This window comes from Triturus cristatus, chromosome 3_2 (assembly GCF_964204655.1).
Source record: "Triturus cristatus chromosome 3_2, aTriCri1.1, whole genome shotgun sequence".
Classification (NCBI taxonomy): domain Eukaryota; kingdom Metazoa; phylum Chordata; class Amphibia; order Caudata; family Salamandridae; genus Triturus; species Triturus cristatus.
This window is the reverse complement of record NC_140584.1, coordinates 443,969,397-443,988,269: the sequence shown is the minus strand read 5'-3', so window position 1 is coordinate 443,988,269 and position 18,873 is coordinate 443,969,397. Positions and strand designations below refer to the sequence as shown.

The following is an 18,873-nucleotide window of genomic DNA, read 5'->3' as shown; positions in this document are numbered from 1 at the left end:
GGTAAAGCAAAAGAAAAAGTGCAAATACTTTCAAAGTGCAAAATAAATCAATCACCAGTCCGGCGATCAACAAAAATCAAGCATGTTTTGTAAAACGATCCAGCGTTCTTCTTGCATCAAGGTGAAAATACTTTCAAAGTGCATGGTAAAAACAAGTCCAGCAGCTTCACTCACAAGGACTGACCTGAACCACCAGACTGGGCCTTACTTCATAACAAACAGAGGCCTCAGACCTCAGTGTGTCAACACTGGCGGTATTTACAATTTACTAAGAATATAAACACGCCTGCTAAATTACATATTCACCATTGCCTCCAAATGGCTCTATCGTCACGTGTGACACCGCCAGCCAGGCCTGGATTTTAAGCCAACAGCGCCTTGCATTCTGGGAGTTGTGCTGTGACCATCTAAGTAAGAGGTTAAACATTCCAACATGCAAAGTGTTGTTGGATAAAAGCTACGAATGGACACGACATGGTGCCAACGACACTTGGCAGCTATGTTTTATACAAGCACAAGGGATGTTTAATTTCCTCAACACAAGCTGCAGAAGTCTGGCATCAAATAGCAAACTCGTTGTGCGGAGAACCCAGAAACGTGCTGTGTTTAGCCCCCGTGTATGGACCTGAGGTGTCATTCTCTAAGAGACCCGGTGGTAAAAGCCCACAGTTGTCTCTAATGCATGTTAGTGCCAGGCAGTGGTCGAAGTGGGGGATAAAAAGTAGGGGAACTGTGGGAGGAGAATCAGAGGGCGGGAATAACCAATGGCTTGTGTCAGTGGGCGGAGTGAGAGGTGTGGCAGAAAGAGCAAAATATCCCAATTTTTAGTATTCGTTTCCCATTTCACTAACCGGTTACAGCTTATTACATTACTTAATTTAACCAATAGATACACATGTTTATTTAAGGTTGAATATGTGTTATTGACATTAAAATACATTCACAAAGTGGGATACGTTTCCAATCACAGAATGTCCCAAATATCCTTAAAGGTGGAATCGCAAGCCATTTGTCTCCCAGCCATGGAGTTTCTGTCATCAGCACTTCTCCTTCCTTTTTCCAGAAGAGCAGTTCAAACATGAATGGCAAAATATCCTAGTTTGCAAATGTTTTCCACATAACTATGGTTTTGCCATATTTGCCACATAATACATCATCTGCTGCATAATCTAACGATTTTAACTAATAAATTGTTTATAGCTCAAACACATCAAAAGTTACAAAAAAATGTGATGTGTGCTGCTGTGAAGTGGAGGGCCCTTTGCAAAGGTTGACTGGTCACCTTTCTCATTGCTGCAGTTGTATGTTCCTCTAGTACTAATAAGCAAAAATCTTTGCAGTGACTGTTAGCATGTGTAAAAATTTCAAAATAATAAATTATCAGAAAATTTACAGCACCACTAATAGTGTGTCAGAGCACTTTACATCACACATATTACACAGAGACAATCATTCATATGTGTGTAAATCACTGTGTAGGAAATGTTACATAAGACAAAGGACTACAAGGTGTAGGAGTCACATGACAACCATACTAGTAGGCAGCATAGTTTAATAGTGATTGGTCTGCAGAAACACAAACTCAGAATTAAAAACATAATACCATGGTTGGGATTTCTCTTTAATAATCAGAATTGATTTCTACCCAAATGAACCTTTTTGCAACATTAGGATAATCGAAGACTGGGGAAAAAAACATAACGGTCTAATGTATACCTTGGAGTTGGCATGCAGCTCTTACATGACAGTTAATAGCTCACTGTTCTATGTTAGGATTTTAACGTATTAACTGCAAGTAACAATAGGGTCTCTCTGACAAAAGTAGTGGCCCACTGACCTATTTACATCATGTGCACTTTGTGATCTGCATGGTACATGTTGTTAGCAGCAGGCACATTACACCTCTGCCATTCCTTTTCATGAGTCAACCCTTCCACTAGACAAAACACCATCTCTCTCTACTAAGAGAATTGATCACTGGAGTTATCAAGACATTTTTATTGTTGCCCAAAAATGTTGGTGGCCAGGAAGGAAGCAGCAAGTGCTTTTAAAACCATATTATACTTACAAACACGATGCCCCCACCTGAAGCTAGCGCCTGGTGCGGTCGCAGTGCCCTAGAGCCACCCTGCTCAAGGGTCCTGTGACCTCAGTGACACAGTCACTGCCCCTCTATGGTGTGCTGCTTCATAGGTCTGTCACCAAGACTGGAGGTGAACTTCATGGATAGTGGTGGACATGCCTTCAAGGTTAATCCACACTTGCTACCGTTAGGGTCCACCTGCTGGTGCTAAGACACCTGGGCATCTAAAGTCTTGCAGCACCTTCTAAGGTGAAGCACATTCCTGTGCTCCCTCAGGAGAGTGGTCTGGGAGCCTGGTCATTGAGGCTGAACCTGGTTCCCAGTTCCACTTCAGCAGCTCTGACCATAGCGCCACATCCTCTCCCCCACTGAACACCATACTGCCCCACTTAGAGAAACTTGCACTGCCCTGACCCGCTATAAACACCTGGATGTGACTCAATTCTAATTACGCACTAGACAAGAGCAATATGCTGCCTAAAAAAAATTAACAACATCCTAGAAAAAGCAAACACTCATAGGGAATGCAAGATTAAGTAAAGCATGTGAAATGTAAGCAGGAACAACATGGTTACCTTTTTCCTTTTACACTCATTATTCTTAAATTAGGGAGTGCTTTTGCATGAAAAGGTAAGGCCATGACTACAGGGCCCGGAAGGGACCCGTTTCAGTGCCAATTGCTTATATCTTTTCAAAACATAGGCAGTATGGTTTAAAAAGACCACATTTGTAAACACACAGTCGCTGTACACATTTTGTTTTCCAATTCACCCATCAAGCAGCTATTTCAGTACCTCCAGGCAAGGTGCACTTTCCCACCCAGGGTAAGCAATAGTGTTCAAAGAGAGAGGAGAAAACAAAAGTATCACTTCACTGCAAACACTATAAAGTGGTGCTAATGTGTTTAGGTGTAAAAATAAATCACTCTGGCCACCTTGCAACCACTCTGTCTTGCTTTAATTAGTTATTTATTTTTCACATTTGGAATGTTTTATTTCTCTCCACCCCGAGTCTGCACTTGTGTCAGAAAAAGACAACGTTTCCAGCAAAAATGTTTTTCTTTTTTGGATCCATTTCACAGGGGAGCAAATAAACGAAAGGAGGAAAGAGAGGGTAATACCCCTTTCTTGAAGTCTCGGTTTTCACTAACTGAGGAGCGAGACAGAAAGAGAGGGAAGACTCAGAGGCTTAGAGGCCATCACCGTGGTGTGCGTGCACAGTTTAATTTATGGGGACTTGGGGAGACCGTGCACGCAGGAGCACCATTTTATTTGCGAAGACTGAAGAGCCGTCTCCCTCCACTGAGAGTGAGGGGTCCCCGGGAGCGTGGGGGCCCCCCGCACCACAGGGGCTGTGGGGGCCTGTGTTACGCCCCTGCTCACTCTACACTAACTCCTCTCCTCTATGCACTCACCAATCACTCTAGCTACTCATCCTGCACCACACACAGGCACACCACTCACCCTGCATTTAACATCACTCACATCATCCTGCACTCAGCCCTCTCACTCTGCATGCACTCCTCTCACCCTACACTGCCATGGGCCAACCTCTCACATTGCACTCATGCAGCTTACCTGACACATCAACACATTTTTCACCCTGCACTTGCGCCACTTACGCTGCACTCACTCACACTATTCACCATCACTTACATGAGCACACCTCTTACTCTGCACGTATAAAAATTACACAACTCTCCTGAACATACACATGTTTCTACAAAAGCACCCACAGAATACCTGCTCTTTCCATGGTTCTAGATACCTACTTAATTCCAACTTCAACAACGGAGCTGGTGCAAGAGGGAAGAGTGGACAGAATGTGGGATGGCACAAGGAGGGAGACAAGGGCTGAGGCGTTGGTGTATGGTGCTGGATTGAGGATCGTGTGACACCTTCATCCATTCCTGGCTTTCCATTAACCACAATGCTTTATTACAGGACACATCGATTTTTTTACATTGTAAGTTGAGTCTCAAAAACCCCAAAATGCGAAGAGTTACGGGATGAAATCCATGGTTGCCAAAGAAGTCAAGCATTTCATAAGGTCAGTTGGATGCTGCGACATCATAAGTTAGAACATGGATATAGTTCATTTCCAATACTGTAACTGCTTGATCCACATGTGAATACAAATGTAAGCCCTGTACAGATATTTTAAGGAAGTGCACTTTCCTTCACATAATACTTGTAACAAACATTGACAAGGCAATATATTATCATTTTTTAATAGCCTATAGAGAATATGTTTTTATTAAGCTTCACTAAAAGGCAAGACAGGTATAGCAGAAGCAGCAGGGCAAGCTTTTCTAACACAATAAAAGCCCATATACTAATTGAAGTGTGAGTAGCGGTGTGTCTGTCACACACACACAGAGGTCAAAGGTACAAAAGAGTGCAAGAAATAAAGTGAGAATGTGTGTGTGAGAGAACGTGTGTGTGAGTGTATGTATGCTATGCGTGCAACTGGGCTGCTGGTCTGGCATACTAGGAGTTATTCTTGCCTTATGGACAAGGGCACTAACAGCATATGGATGGGAGGTGTTACCTATGGCAAACTGCAGGCCCTGACAATCTTCTATGAAGACACCATCTTTGGCTGTGGGGACTCGAACTGTCTAACTGAGAAAGCCGTTAACCCAGTCATACCCAGCGGCAGGGATACAGAAAATGCACCACGACACCTGGTCGAAGTCCCTGACATGATGCCTGCAATTATTAGCATAGGGGGTGGATCCATAGCAAAATATTGGAACTGATATTTGAGGTAACTCTTATAAGATTTCCTGTACTCATTTTATAGGGGTGTCAATGGCAAATTGCTGACCCTTGTATACAGAAGGGAATTTCTAGAGGTACCCATGACTGTGACTGAAGTATCCATGGTAAATTTCTGGCACTGTCATATTGAATCTACGCCTTGGCATAAGGGGCTCACCCAAGAGAAAATATTGAACTTGGTATAGTGGACGTAATTTCTGACCTAAGATATTTGAAAAAATTAGAACTACTCGTAAAAAAGTTCAGGCTTCCCTGGTGCACCATGAAAGTACTGGAATATTTCATGAATGCCTTATTAGGGTCTGCAGCGTTTTAGAAATTTGATTCCAAATTTTAAAAAAATTCTCAGGGAAGAAGTCTACTCTCCTTTAAATCATCTACAAGAAATCAGTTAAATTGTTTTGTGTGATGGAATTTGGGGGAAGTATCACACCACACCACTTACATAGATCCTTTTCTTCATATAATAGCTATGAGGTTAGCTGCTTGCCTGCTCCATGGCTGGGAGCAGGATTGATTTTAGGGCAGTGTGACCGGTACAGCCGCACCTGGCTTTGATTTTGGTGCGGGATGCCTTGTTTAAAAATATTTTTTGGCTTAAAAGCACATGAACTTCCTTGTGCATCAGGTAGTTTTCAGGCAACAATAAAAATGTCAAAATAACTCTGGTAATTAATTTTCCTACTAGTGAGAGTTCAGAATTTTGTCAAGTGGCAGTTTTGGCTCTTCTAGCACGGATGGTTAATGTGCCTGCTGCAAAGAACGTGTACCATGCAGATCACAGACCTGAGTGTGAGTGAACCATGAGTAGCACTATAAAAAAATGAAATGTACGTCTGAGAGAGGCTACGGAGAGATGACGTGCACTGCTGGAGAGTGGTAATAAGGAAATTCATGGAGGAGGTTATGGGGAGGAGAGCATTAAAAAAGACAGTGGTAACGGCCGCCACCTGTGCCCGAACCGGCCCTGGCTGTGGAATCTTAGCCCCCAACTGAAGTGTTGGTGTAGTTGCGCCCCTGCTCCTGCTAGGGGGCAGATTTACAAGCCTCTTGCGCCACTTTTGCGTCACTTTTCCCATGTTAAAAATGACGCAAAGGTGGCGCAAGGGGCTTGTAAATCGGGGCAAAGGGGAGTACGGGCCCCAATCATAGCTGTCTTTTACTCCTCAAACAAGCAGGGCACGCTACTGGGGACCGTCTCCGTTGCACTGCTCTCGTTTCACCCTTGATAAGTCGAGAGCAAGGTCAGACTGGAATCTTAAAACAGTCCTGCCAAAAATTCTAACTTCAGCCCCGATGTGCAGACGTGCTAATGTGTGCTAGAACCAGAGCAACTTTTTAAAGTTGCTGCTGGAATCGTGTAACGTGCACCATCACAGTGTCAAAACCGGCCTCCTGGGGCTCCACCCTCCCGGGGGATTGTCCGCTTGCCTGGCTGGCCAGTCCGGTCATGGTCGAGAGGGGCGAATGCGGACTTTGACCCAGACATTTTCGCCAACTGCGTATTTATGGCGCTGCTAGTGACCCTTTGAGCTGTTCCCACATGTAAGATCCCGCAGAGCCGGAACATACCTGAGTCCTGCAGTGCTGCTGTGAAGACACGAACGGGGAGCGTCTCTGGCGAGTGGAGCTCTCGCTCGCTCACCTGCTCTTTTCGGGAGGATCCTCGTTGCTGGTGGCAACCGTCACACCCAGGAAGGCCACGTCCCTGTCTTACCAGCTCCGGAAGAATCCTTAAAGCATAGGCTTCAGATGGCTTTAGTACTGCAAGCAAGTGCCATCCCCTAAGCGGCACTCAGGGCTGCCAGTCTATGCCAATCTCTGAATGGAACCTAAGGGATGCCCACATATGCCATCCTCCAAGAGTTGAACCGAAGACTGTCAGTCTGAGGCCATCATCTGAGAGACACCCGGGGCTGTCAGTCTGTGCCACCTTTCAAGCGTGACACACGAGATGCCCAAAAGTGCCATCCTGTAAAGAGCTGCCATTCTGCTACGCTGCAAATGTTGCACGCAGAGCTGCACCCTGTGCACTCCTCCAGAATTAACAGGTGTGGCTGGCAGTCCGTTCAATCCCCACCTGTGACGATCAGTGCTGGCAGTCAGTGCCGTGAGAGAGTCCCTCTGGCCTTCTAACCCTGGTTATCCCCTAGAAGCGAGTCTCAGAATTGCCAGCATCTGAGTGAGATTGGGTGGCGGCTGTTGGCCAATTTCAATGAGTCAGAATGCAGATAAGAGGCTGTGCCACTCGGTGAAAGGTATTCAGCCTTTGCTGATAAAATATGTAGTAACAGTGGAATTGTTGGCAAGCAGTTTGGGCTAAAGTCCATGAGTGAAGTCCGAGAAATGCTGGCCCGTCCCTCCCGCCAGGAGTGAGATTGTATTGAACTGCAGCATGCATATAGCGCTTAGTACCCGTATGTGAGGCGCTGAGGTAACATTCTACACCATGTACGGTGTGTGGTTAGAAGGGTGTTGGCTTTGCTTTTTCATCCTATTTGGAAATAATTTCCATGTCCTGCATGTGGCGGATGAAGAGGTGTGAGAGACAGGCATGCAGGTAATGGTTTTCAGTAGGATGGCAGCTTTGAGCAGTTTTGCAGGCCCCTTTATGGTATTCCTTATGATCACTGCCTACTTAGCAAATGGCTTCATTGAGATGTTCACCCTACTATTTTGGTTAAAGCTCATGGTTATGACCACGCATGGTTGGAGAGAGAAAGGGTGGAAAGAGATGCTGGGATGGAGATTTTTACGATCATCCTACACCTGAATGTCAGTGTGGAATGCCAAATAGCGGCCAGACTATGTAGAGGGTTGGGACACCTTCAGGGCCCCGAAGGCTGCCCTGTGCTGACTCTTCCTGGCACGCTGCTCCCCTCTCCCCCACCTACAAGCACCACTCACACAGCTCAGATCAGGCTCAAGGTGGCAGATTTGCTTGGGGGCTGGGAGTGTATACACTACAGACTGCACAGTGAGGAAGATGTGTGCCCAGGATGGGCAGCAGTGTTGCAGCAAACAGCTACACACTTTTGCTCTCACCTACTGCTACACAACCCAGGCAAACATCCATGCTGGAACAAGACAAGACGACTGTGCTGGCAATCCATCTGTACTGTACCTCAGCAACCATGACTGAAATCAAGTAGGTTCAAGTGGCACACATCACCTACTGAAACAGTGCTCATGGCCACAATGCTTCTGGATACAAATCATTTGCACACAGTACAGTGTCACACCATGGAGTGGTGGTGAGGGTTAAACATGTGCATGGCATGCAGTGGCACATGTTTTGACTGAAGTGGTGTATAACCGAGAATTGCACAGGTGAGGAGAGTACAGAGCAAAAAGCCATAGTGGAGTATCTCACATTGTGTATGCCTCAATGGTATGACTGTGACTGCTAGGAATCAGACCAACACCCATTGGAGACCATAAAGTGGAAAGTGACAGCAATGCATGTTAAAACTCACATATCATGTTTGTATCCCAGAGATATGCAGCACAGTGAGAACAAAGGTAAGCAAAAGCCAGGCTGGATCCCAAGATACACAACACAGACATTGCAGTGACACACTCTGCATACTTACAAATGATGTGGATAAGACGTAGGTGTACACTAGGACTGCGAGGTTACAAGGAAACACTGCACAGGCAACAACCCCAACATGTTCACAAACACTCCACAAGGTGTTTGATCATGGAAACAAACAGGAACTCATCAACTGGGTCATACGTGTGTGAAAGGGCAATGCTTAAGGGCACATGTAAATGTGCTAGTACTTATATAGCGCACAGCTACCCCGGACCGGGGTCTCCCGGCGCTGTATTCATACCGCTAGGGGACCCTTCCTGGCTTTCCCTGTGAAATGTCCACTCCTGGGCATCCCCAGGGTGAAGCCAGGCATCCCCAGCGCTGTGGGGCCATTGTGGAGATAAAGCAAGCTATTGCCCAGAGTTGCAGCGTGGGACCCATGATTAGAATAGGCACTGAGGTGAGAATATCCGGTCCGTGGAATTTATAGCCCGAGACCCTGCCGCGACGGGAATCGAACCCTGGTCCCGGACCAGTGCTCTGCATCGAGGTCTGCCGCTCTAACCATTGAGCCACACTTCTCCACATATTAACACCTCTGCTAATGGCAGGACACTTACACTGTCTGATAACTCCAGTAAGCACATGTACATCCATCCATTTAACTATGAAACCTTACCTATTCAAGATGACAACACACCTACACTGGTGTGTACACATCAAGATAGTTCACAAAGATATATTATACCCTGTCCACCCCTCAAGTCATCATGTAAGTTGGAATAGATTCTCATGAAGGAGATCAAACAAATCTGACATGTGTGAATAAGTAGAGCTCATCCCACATAATGAACAGGACAAGAGTAGACCATCACAGACACGCAGGTCGCCCCTCGGTCTGGGTCCACTCTCTCCCCTCAGCTCTGCTGTGCTGTCTCTTGCCTCCGGACCCCGACCTTCTCCTTGGGAGGTTCGAGGCTGCTGCCCGCTCATCTTGCTCTAATCCGATCACTGTTTATTTGATTTTTATTTTGCTTTGCCTTTCGCCGCTGCTGCCCCTGCGGCCCCTCCCCCCGTTAAACCTCCGCTCCCGCCTCCCAGCCTCTCCTCCCTCCCACCTCCCCTACTTAATGGTGGCCGCTGCGGGGGAGCGCGAGTAAGACCTCCGACCTTCGGTCTGGGTCCACTCTCTCCCCGCAGCCCTGCTGTGCTGTCTCTTGCCTCCAGAACCCGACCTCCTCCTTGGGAGGTTTGAGGCTGCTGCCCGCTCCTGCACCTGCTGCCCTCTCTAACTGGTGTTGTGTGTCGATATATATACCGTATATAGGTTTCCCAATTTATGTCCTTATATCGGCACAATTCGCATTGCCCATATTTAGGCATAGAAATCCTACCCTTATTTAGGCTTTCTCCATGCTAACCAAATACAGGCATGGCCACCTACATCCGTTCATCTACGTCATAACGAGTTCTTGGAAAACCGGACTCTTAAGCCTTTCGGACTTCCCCTTGCTTGGATATTGATTTCTACAGAAACTCATTGTTATGCATGAACATCTATTCCTTAGAGGGTCATTCATGATGTTCCTCTGTCCGATTTATACGTCAATACTGGCCTTCCTAAACACCTTCAAGGTATAAATATACCTTCACTTACCATGGCAAACCACGGTTCGGCTGTCTACTTGCAAAACGCGGCTCGCCACGGCAAGTTCGGAAGGAAGTCAAGTCCCCGCCTGAAGCACTGACCAGACGCTGTCATCCTCCTCGCAGATAATCCAGCTCCAGTGTTTCTGACTCCCCTTACGGGGTGTTAGAGATCAAGACTCGGAAAGAGATTCCAACCTCACTCATTCTAAGGTATGGAGCGGACTAGAACCTAGAGGGACTTTTGGAAAATCTTGGCAACTATGGCTAAACTAGACTATAGACAAACAGCACCTACTTCTTACTTCGTACTACACTTAGGTAGGGTACACTGGGGTAGAACTAGCTAGAAGCATCAGGTGAGTATTAACATTTTAGCCTGGGTTATTTATGTATGTATTTTTATGAATATCTGTCTTAGCTACAAACCATGCTATTACAGTATTATTTTATCTTACTGCTAACGCTGTACAGATTTTACTTCGCATTCTGTCTTACAATTGTAGCAGTTCATATCTCTTGCACGAGAAATAAGACTGTTCAATAAACCCTTTTTATTGAAACGCCCATCTTTATATTTCTGTGTAACTCTGTAGAAACGAAGCATGCACGATTGACTGAGTGAAACTGTTATCTATTGTTTCCACGATTCTGAGATTGTTCCGATTCTAAGGAAAACAAAGTTGTCATGTTTATGCGGTTGTCAGAAACTAATTCCTTCTTGTTTATTCGAGAGGTTTCTAGTGACCTCTGTGATAGCTGGCACACACAAGTAATTAAGTTTAATGTACTCAATAGAGACATACTGACCTCAACCCTATGTCAAAACTATAGTGTATACTATTCCAATGCGCAGGGCTTATCAGGAATATAGGAACTACACTACACTGGGACCAGACTGCCTGCAATCCTTTGTAACCTTTGTCAGCCTTTTTTTAGGTCTCGGCTAGCGAAGGCTGCGCTTGCGCAGTCTCGCTCGCGAGATTTAATGAGTTTGAGAAGAGGGGCTTGCACCCGCCCCTTTTCTCTCCTGTTCTCCATTGGCTGGCCTCTTAAATGCTGGCCAGCCACTGGAGAAGAGGTCCAGTCACTCCGATTATGCCCCGTCCTTTTCGGATCGGGGGGCATGGTTTTACCGAGAAGTCTCAATCGTGCCGGCCGTCCCCTTTTTCACCCCTTTTTCAGCTGATGGGCGTGTTTTTTTTTTTTTGGTATTCCCTGTTTGGAAGGTCATTTTGTGTTGGTTGCTGTGAGGCGAAGCATTCGTGGAGCTGTGTGGTAAGTGATCTTTTTTTTGGGGGGTGGGTTGGTAAAGGCATCCTTTATGTTTGGGAACTAACTGTTTGACCTTTGTTTTGTTACAGGTTTCCAGCAGTGTGGGTCGTTCCGGTGCAGCGGCTGCAGGGAGCGCTTTCCTCGGTAAGTATGGTGGTGTTTGCGTATGTGTTGTAAGTAACTGTGTTTTTTTTATGTTTCCTTACAGGTCTTCAGTAGTGTGGGTCGTTCCGGTGCAGCGGCTGCAGGGAGCGCTTTAGTCGGTAAGTATGGTGGGGTTTGCGGGGCTTCGGTAATGTATATTGTATATGATGAAGTAACTGTGTTTTTTTTATGTTTCCTTACAGGTCTTCAGCAGTGTGGGTCGTTCCGGTGCAGCGGCTGCAGGGAGCGCTTTCCTCGGTAAGTATGGTGGGGTTTGCGGGGCTTCGTTAATGTATATTGTATGTGAGGAAGTAACTGTGTTTTTTTTATGTTTCCTTACAGGTCTTCAGCAGTGTTGGGCGTACCGGTGCAGCGGCTGCAGGGAGCGCTTTCCTCGGTAAGTATGGTGGGGTTTGCGGGGCTTCGTTAATGTATATTGTATGTGAGGAAGTAACTGTGTTTTTTTTATGTTTCCTTACAGGTCTTCAGCAGTGTGGGGCGTACCGGTGCAGCGGCTGCAGGGAGCGCTTTCCTCGGTAAGTATGGTGGGGTTTGCGGGGCTTCGATAATGTATATTGTAGCTTTTGGTAGTAACTGTGTTTTTTTCATGTTTCCTTACAGGTCTTCAGTAGTGTGGGTCGTTCCGGTGCAGCGGCTGCAGGGAGCGCTTTAGTCGGTAAGTATGGTGGGGTTTGCGGGGCTTCGGTAATGTATATTGTATATGATGAAGTAACTGTGTTTTTTTTATGTTTCCTTACAGGTCTTCAGCAGTGTGGGTCGTTCCGGTGCAGCGGCTGCAGGGAGCGCTTTCCTCGGTAAGTATGGTGGGGTTTGTGGGGCTTCGTTAATGTATATTGTATGTGAGGAAGTAACTGTGTTTTTTTTATGTTTCCTTACAGGTCTTCAGCAGTGTGGGTCGTTCCGGTGCAGCGGCTGCAGGGAGCGCTTTCCTCGGTAAGTATGGTGGGGTTTGCGGGGCTTCGTTAATGTATATTGTATGTGAGGAAGTAACTGTGTTTTTTTTATGTTTCCTTACAGGTCTTCAGCAGTGTGGGGCGTACCGGTGCAGCGGCTGCAGGGAGCGCTTTCCTCGGTAAGTATGGTGGGGTTTGCGGGGCTTCGTTAATGTATATTGTATGTGAGGAAGTAACTGTGTTTTTTTTATGTTTCCTTACAGGTCTTCAGCAGTGTGGGGCGTACCGGTGCAGCGGCTGCAGGGAGCGCTTTCCTCGGTAAGTATGGTGGGGTTTGCGGGGCTTCGATAATGTATATTGTAGCTTTTGGTAGTAACTGTGTTTTTTTCATGTTTCCTTACAGGTCTTCAGTAGTGTGGGTCGTTCCGGTGCAGCGGCTGCAGGGAGCGCTTTAGTCGGTAAGTATGGTGGGGTTTGCGGGGCTTCGGTAATGTATATTGTATATGATGAAGTAACTGTGTTTTTTTTATGTTTCCTTACAGGTCTTCAGCAGTGTGGGTCGTTCCGGTGCAGCGGCTGCAGGGAGCGCTTTCCTCGGTAAGTATGGTGGGGTTTGTGGGGCTTCGTTAATGTATATTGTATGTGAGGAAGTAACTGTGTTTTTTTTATGTTTCCTTACAGGTCTTCAGCAGTGTGGGGCGTACCGGTGCAGCGGCTGCAGGGAGCGCTTTCCTCGGTAAGTATGGTGGGGTTTGCGGGGCTTCGGTAATGTATATTGTAGCTTTTGTTAGTAACTGTGTTTTTTTCATGTTTCCTTACAGGTCTTCCGCAGTGTGGGGCGTACCGGTGCAGCGGCTGCAGGGAGCGCATTAGTTGGTAAGTATAGTGGGGGTTGCGGGAGTTAGCTAAGGCATATTGTATGTATTTTAAGTAATAAGTTTTTTTATCTGTGTATTTACAGGGCTTCAGCGGTGTGGGTCGTGGCGTTGCAGTGGTGTATCTTGGGCGATTAGGTAAGAGTACGCCATTTTTTATTTATTTTATTTCTACATTTTTGGGGGGTACTGTTAGACGTTTTAAGTTTAGTTAGCTTTGTTTGTTATGGATTTGTTGTATAGCAATAGGCTTTTTTGTCGTCGGGAGTGTTGTGTATTTTTACTGGGGTTGGGCCAGGGTTTGTTGTGAATCTGCGGATGTTGAATTTTTCTTGTTTTCACGATGCAACGCTCGGCGGAAGACAGCTAGAAACAGGTAAGTGAATTTGTATTTTACGTTTAAAGTTGGACTTTGAGAATTAGTGGGAGGTAAATGTGTGGGTCGTTCCGGTGCAGCGGCTGCAGGGAGCGCTTTCCTCGGTAAGTATGGTGGTGTTTGCGGGGCTTTGGTAAGGTATATTGTATGTTTTGTAAGTAACTGTGTTTTTTTTATGTTTCCTTGCAGGTCTTCATCAGTGTGGGTCGTTCCGGTGCAGCGGCTGCAGGGAGCGCTTTATGCAGTAAGTATGGTGGGGGTTGCGGGACTTAGGGAAGGCATATTGTATGTATTTTAAGTAATTAGATTTTTTTTTTTGTTTATTTACAGGGCTTCAGCGGTCTGGGTCGTGGCGTTGCAGTGGTGTATCTTGGGCGATTAGGTAAGAGTACGACCTTTTTTTATTTCATTTCTATAATTTTTGGGTGGTACTGTTAGACGTTTTAACTTTAGTTTTGTTTGTTATGGATTTGGTTCTATAGCAATAGGGTTTTTTCTTGCCGGAAGTGTTGTGTATTTTTACTGGGGTTGGGCCAGGGTTTGTTGTGAATCTGCGGATGTTGACTGTTCATTGTTTTCCCGATGCTACGGTAGGCGGAAGACAGCTAGAAACAGGTAAGTGCATTTTTCTTATACGTTTAAAGTTAGACTTGGTGAGTTGTTGGTAGGTAAATTTTATATGTCTATGCGTAATATTTCATTCTTTGTTATGTGTCCAGTTTTGAAAGGTCGGTCCGGTGCAGCGGCGTCACTTCGGCTATTAGGTAAGAGTACACCATTTTACAGCATTTAATGCAATTATTTTTGATTGTACTGTTAGACTTTTTATTTTTAGGTTGCTTTGGTTGTTATGGGGTTTGTAGTAGAACAAAAGGCTTTTGGGTGCTCGAAAGTGTGTGTTTTTAGTGGGGTTGGGGCAGGCTTTGTTGCGAATCTGCAGATGTTGACTGTTCATTGTTTTCACAGCGCGACGGCCGGTGGAAGGAAGCGACAAACAGGTAAGTGTATATATTTTATACGTTAAAAGTTGCACTTCGAGAGTAATTCGGAGGGGAATAAAATATTTTTGTGATTTTTTTAAAGTGTTTGTTATGTCTCTGTTTTAGGAGGTTCGTACCGGTGCAGCGGCTGCAGGGAGCGCTTTAGTCGGTAAGTATGGTGGGCGTTGCGGGAGTTAGGTAAGGCATATTGTATGTTTTTGAAGTAATTAGGTTTTGTTTTCTGTTTATTTACAGGGCTTCAGTGGTCTGGCTCGTGGCGTCGCAGCGGTGTATCTTCGGCGATTAGGTAAGAGTACGCCATTTTTTTTCATTGCATTTCTCGGTTTTTGGGGGGTACTGTTAGACGTTTTAACTTTAGGTAGTTTTGTTTGTTATGGATTTGTTGTATAGCAATAGGCTTTTTTGTCGTCGGGAGTGTTGTGTATTTTGACTGGGGTTGGCCCAGGGTTTGTTGTGAATCTGCGGATGTTGAATGTTCATTGTTTTCACGATGCAACGGTCGGCGGCAGAGAGGTAGAAACAGGTAAGTGCATTTGTATTTTACGTTTAAAGTTGGACTTTGAGAGTTAGTGGGAGGTACATAGATTATGTTATGTTTGATATCTAATTCTTGGTTATGTGTCTGTTTTGCTAGGGTCTTTCCGGTGCAGCGGCGTAACTTCGGCTATTAGGTAAGAGTAGGCAATTTTACATCGTTTTATTAAATTCGTTTTTGGGGTACTGTTAGATGATTTATCTTCATGTCGTTTTCTTTGTTATGGATTTAGTAGTATAGCAATAGGGGTTTTTGGCGTTGCAAGTGTGGGGTCGTTTTCGTTGGGTTGGGCCAGGGTTTGTTGTGAATCTGCGGATTTTGACTGTTCATTGTTTTCCCGATGCTACGGTAGGCGAACAGAGCTACAAACAGGTAAGAGAAAGTTTTAATATACGTATACGTTTAGAGATAGCCTTTGAGAGTTAGTGGGAGGTAAATAGAAAATGTTATGATTTATATCTCATTCTTTGTTATGTGTCTGTTTTTGTAGGGTCGTGCCGGTGCTGCGGCGTAACTTCAACGAATAGGTAAAAGTATGCCATTTTACATGACTTCATTAACTTATTGGTGTAGTGTTAGACACTTTATCTTTTTGTTGTTTTCTTTGTTATGGATTTCGTAGTATAGCAATAGGGTTTTTGGCGTCGCAAGTGTGGGGTCGTTTTCGTGGGGTTGGCCCAGGGTTTGTTGTGAATCTGCGGATGTTGAATGTTCATTGTTTTCACGATGCAACGGTCGGCGGAAGAGAGGTAGAAACAGGTAAGTGCATTTGTATTTTACGTTTAAAGTTGCACTTTGAGAGTTAGTGGGAGGTACATAGATTATGTTATGTTTGATATCTAATTCTTTGTTATGTGTCTGTTTTTGTAGGGTCGTGCCGGTGCTGCGGCGTAACTTCAACGATTAGGTAAAAGTATGCCATTTTACATCACTTCATTAACTTATTGGTGTAGTGTTAGACGTTTTATCTTGATGTCGTTTTCTTTGTTATGGATTTCGTAGTATAGCAATAGGGTTTTTGGCGTCGCAAGTGTGGGGTCGTTTTCATGGGGTTGGGCCAGGGTTTGTTGTGAATCTGCGGATTTTGACTGTTCATTGTTTTCCCGATGCTACGGTAGGCGAACAGAGCTACAAACAGGTAAGAGAAAGTTTTAATATACGTATACGTTTAGAGATAGCCTTTGAGAGTTAGTGGGAGGTAAATAGAAAATGTTATGATTTATATCTCATTCTTTGTTATGTGTCTGTTTTTGTAGGGTCGTGCCGGTGCTGCGGCGTAACTTCAACGAATAGGTAAAAGTATGCCATTTTACATGACTTCATTAACTTATTGGTGTAGTGTTAGACACTTTATCTTTTTGTTGTTTTCTTTGTTATGGATTTCGTAGTATAGCAATAGGGTTTTTGGCGTCGCAAGTGTGGGGTCGTTTTCGTGGGGTTGGTCCAGGGTTTGTTGTGATTCTGCGGATGTTGACTGTTCATTGTTTTCCCGATGCTACGGTAGGCGGAAGACAGCTAGAAACAGGTAAGTGCATTTTTCTTATACGTTTTAAGTTAGACTTGGTGAGTTGTTGGTAGGTAAATTTTATATGTCTATGCGTAATATTTCATTCTTTGTTATGTGTCCAGTTTTGAAAGGTCGGTCCGGTGCAGCGGCGTCACTTCGGCTATTAGGTAAGAGTACACCATTTTACAGCATTTAATGCAATTATTTTTGATTGTACTGTTAGACTTTTTATTTTTAGGTTGCTTTGGTTGTTATGGGGTTTGTAGTAGAACAAAAGGCTTTTGGGTGCTCGAAAGTGTGTGTTTTTAGTGGGGTTGGGGCAGGCTTTGTTGCGAATCTGCAGATGTTGACTGTTCATTGTTTTCACTGCGCGACGGCCGGTGGAAGGAAGCGACAAACAGGTAAGTGTACATATTTTATACGTTACAAGTTGCAGTTGGAGAGTAATTATGAGGCAAATAAAATATGTTTGTGATTTTTTTAAAGTGTTTGTTATGTCTCTGTTTTAGGAGGTTCTTACCGCTGCAGCGGCTGCAGGGAGCGCTTTAGTCGGTAAGTATGGTGGGGGTTGCGGGAGTTAGGTAAGGCATATTGTATGTTTTTGAAGTAATTAGGTTTTGTTTTCTGTTTATTTACATGGCTTCAGTGGTCTGGCTGGTGGCGTCGCAGCGGTGTATCTTGGGCGATTAGGTAAGAGTACGTCATTTTTTTTCATTGCATTTCTCGATTTTTTGGGGGTACTGTTAGACGTTTTAACTTTAGGTAGTTTTGTTTGTTATGGATTTGTTGTATAGCAAGAGGGTTTTTGGGCGTAGGAAGTGTTGTGTATTTTGACTGGGGTTGGCCCAGGGTTTGTTGTGAATCTGCGGATGTTGAATGTTCATTGTTTTCACGATGCAACGGTCGGCGGAAGAGAGCTAGAAACAGGTAAGTGCATTTGTATTTTACGTTTAAAGTTGCACTTTGAGAGTTAGTGGGAGGTACATAGATTATGTTATGTCTGATATCTAATTGTTGGTTATGTGTCTGTTTTGGTAGGGTCTTCCCGGTGCAGCGGCGTAACTTCGGCTATTAGGTAAGGGAACGCAATTTTACCTCGTTTTATTTAAATAGTTTTTGGGGTACTGTTAGATTATTTGTCTTTATGTCGTTTTCTTTGTTATAGATTTAGTAGTATAGCAATAGGGGCTTTTGGCGTCGCAAGTGTGGGCTCGTTTTCGTGGGGTTGGGCCAGGGTTTGTTGTGAATCTGCGGATGTTGACTGTTCATTGTTTTCCCGATGCTACGGTAGGCGAACAGAGCTACAAACAGGTAAGAGAAAGTTTAATATACGTTTAGAGATAGACTTTGAGAGTTAGTGGGAGGTAAATCGAATATGGTATGATTTATATCTCATTCTTTGTTATGTGTCTGTTTTTGTAGGGTCGTGCCGGTGCTGCGGCGTAACTTCAACGAATAGGTAAAAGTATGCCATTTTACATCACTTCATTAACTTATTGGTGTAGTGTTAGACGTTTTATCTTTATGTAGTTTTCTTTTTTATGGATTTAGTAGGATAGCAATAGGGGTTTTTGGCGTCGGAAGTGTGGGGAACTTTTTGGTGGGGTTGGACCGCTGTTTGTTGTGAATCTGCGGATGTTTACTGTTCATTGTTTTCCCGATGCTACGGAAGGCGGAAGGCAGCTAGAAACAGGTAAGTGCATTTTGTATCTACGTTTAAAGTTGGACTTTCAGAGTTGTTTGTAGGTAAATATAATATGTCTATGCGTAATATCTAATTCTTTGTTAGGTGTCCATTTTTGTACGGTCGGTCCGGTGCAGCGGCGTCACTTCGGCTATTAGGTAACAGTACGCAAATTTACATCTTTTCATTTAATTGCTTTTGGGTGTAGTGTTCGACGATTTGTTTTTAAGTAGTTTTGTTTGTTATGGATTGTTGTAGTATAGCAATAGGGTTTTTGGGTGTCGAAAGGGTTGTGTATTTTTAGGGACGTTGGGCCCGGGTTTGTTGCGAATCTGCAGATGTTGACTGTTCATTGTTTTCACGGCGCGACGGCAGGTGGAAGGAAGCGACAAACAGGTAAGTGTATATATGTTATACGTTTAAAGTAGAACTTGGCGAGTAATTAGGAGGTAAAAATAATATGTTGAGGATTGTTTTCCACTTGTCTGTTATGTCTCTTTTCGTCACACGG

At 44.6% G+C, this 18,873-nt stretch overlaps 1 protein-coding gene across 4 annotated transcripts in view; it reads right to left on the bottom strand.

Moving 5' to 3' along the window:
• Positions 1–7,052, bottom strand: part of LOC146857507 (3-galactosyl-N-acetylglucosaminide 4-alpha-L-fucosyltransferase FUT3-like) — a 123,962-nt gene extending 116,910 nt beyond the window's left edge. The window contains exon 1 of one of the 4 annotated variants that reach the window (XM_085648040.1): positions 6,439–7,052. The gene's annotated coding sequence lies outside the window, so the exon portion shown is untranslated. The remainder of the gene's footprint in view (positions 1–6,438) is intronic. The other 3 variants (XM_085648044.1, XM_085648042.1, XM_085648041.1) reach the window with 3 other exon arrangements.
• Between the last annotated feature and the right edge of the window lie 11,821 nt (positions 7,053–18,873).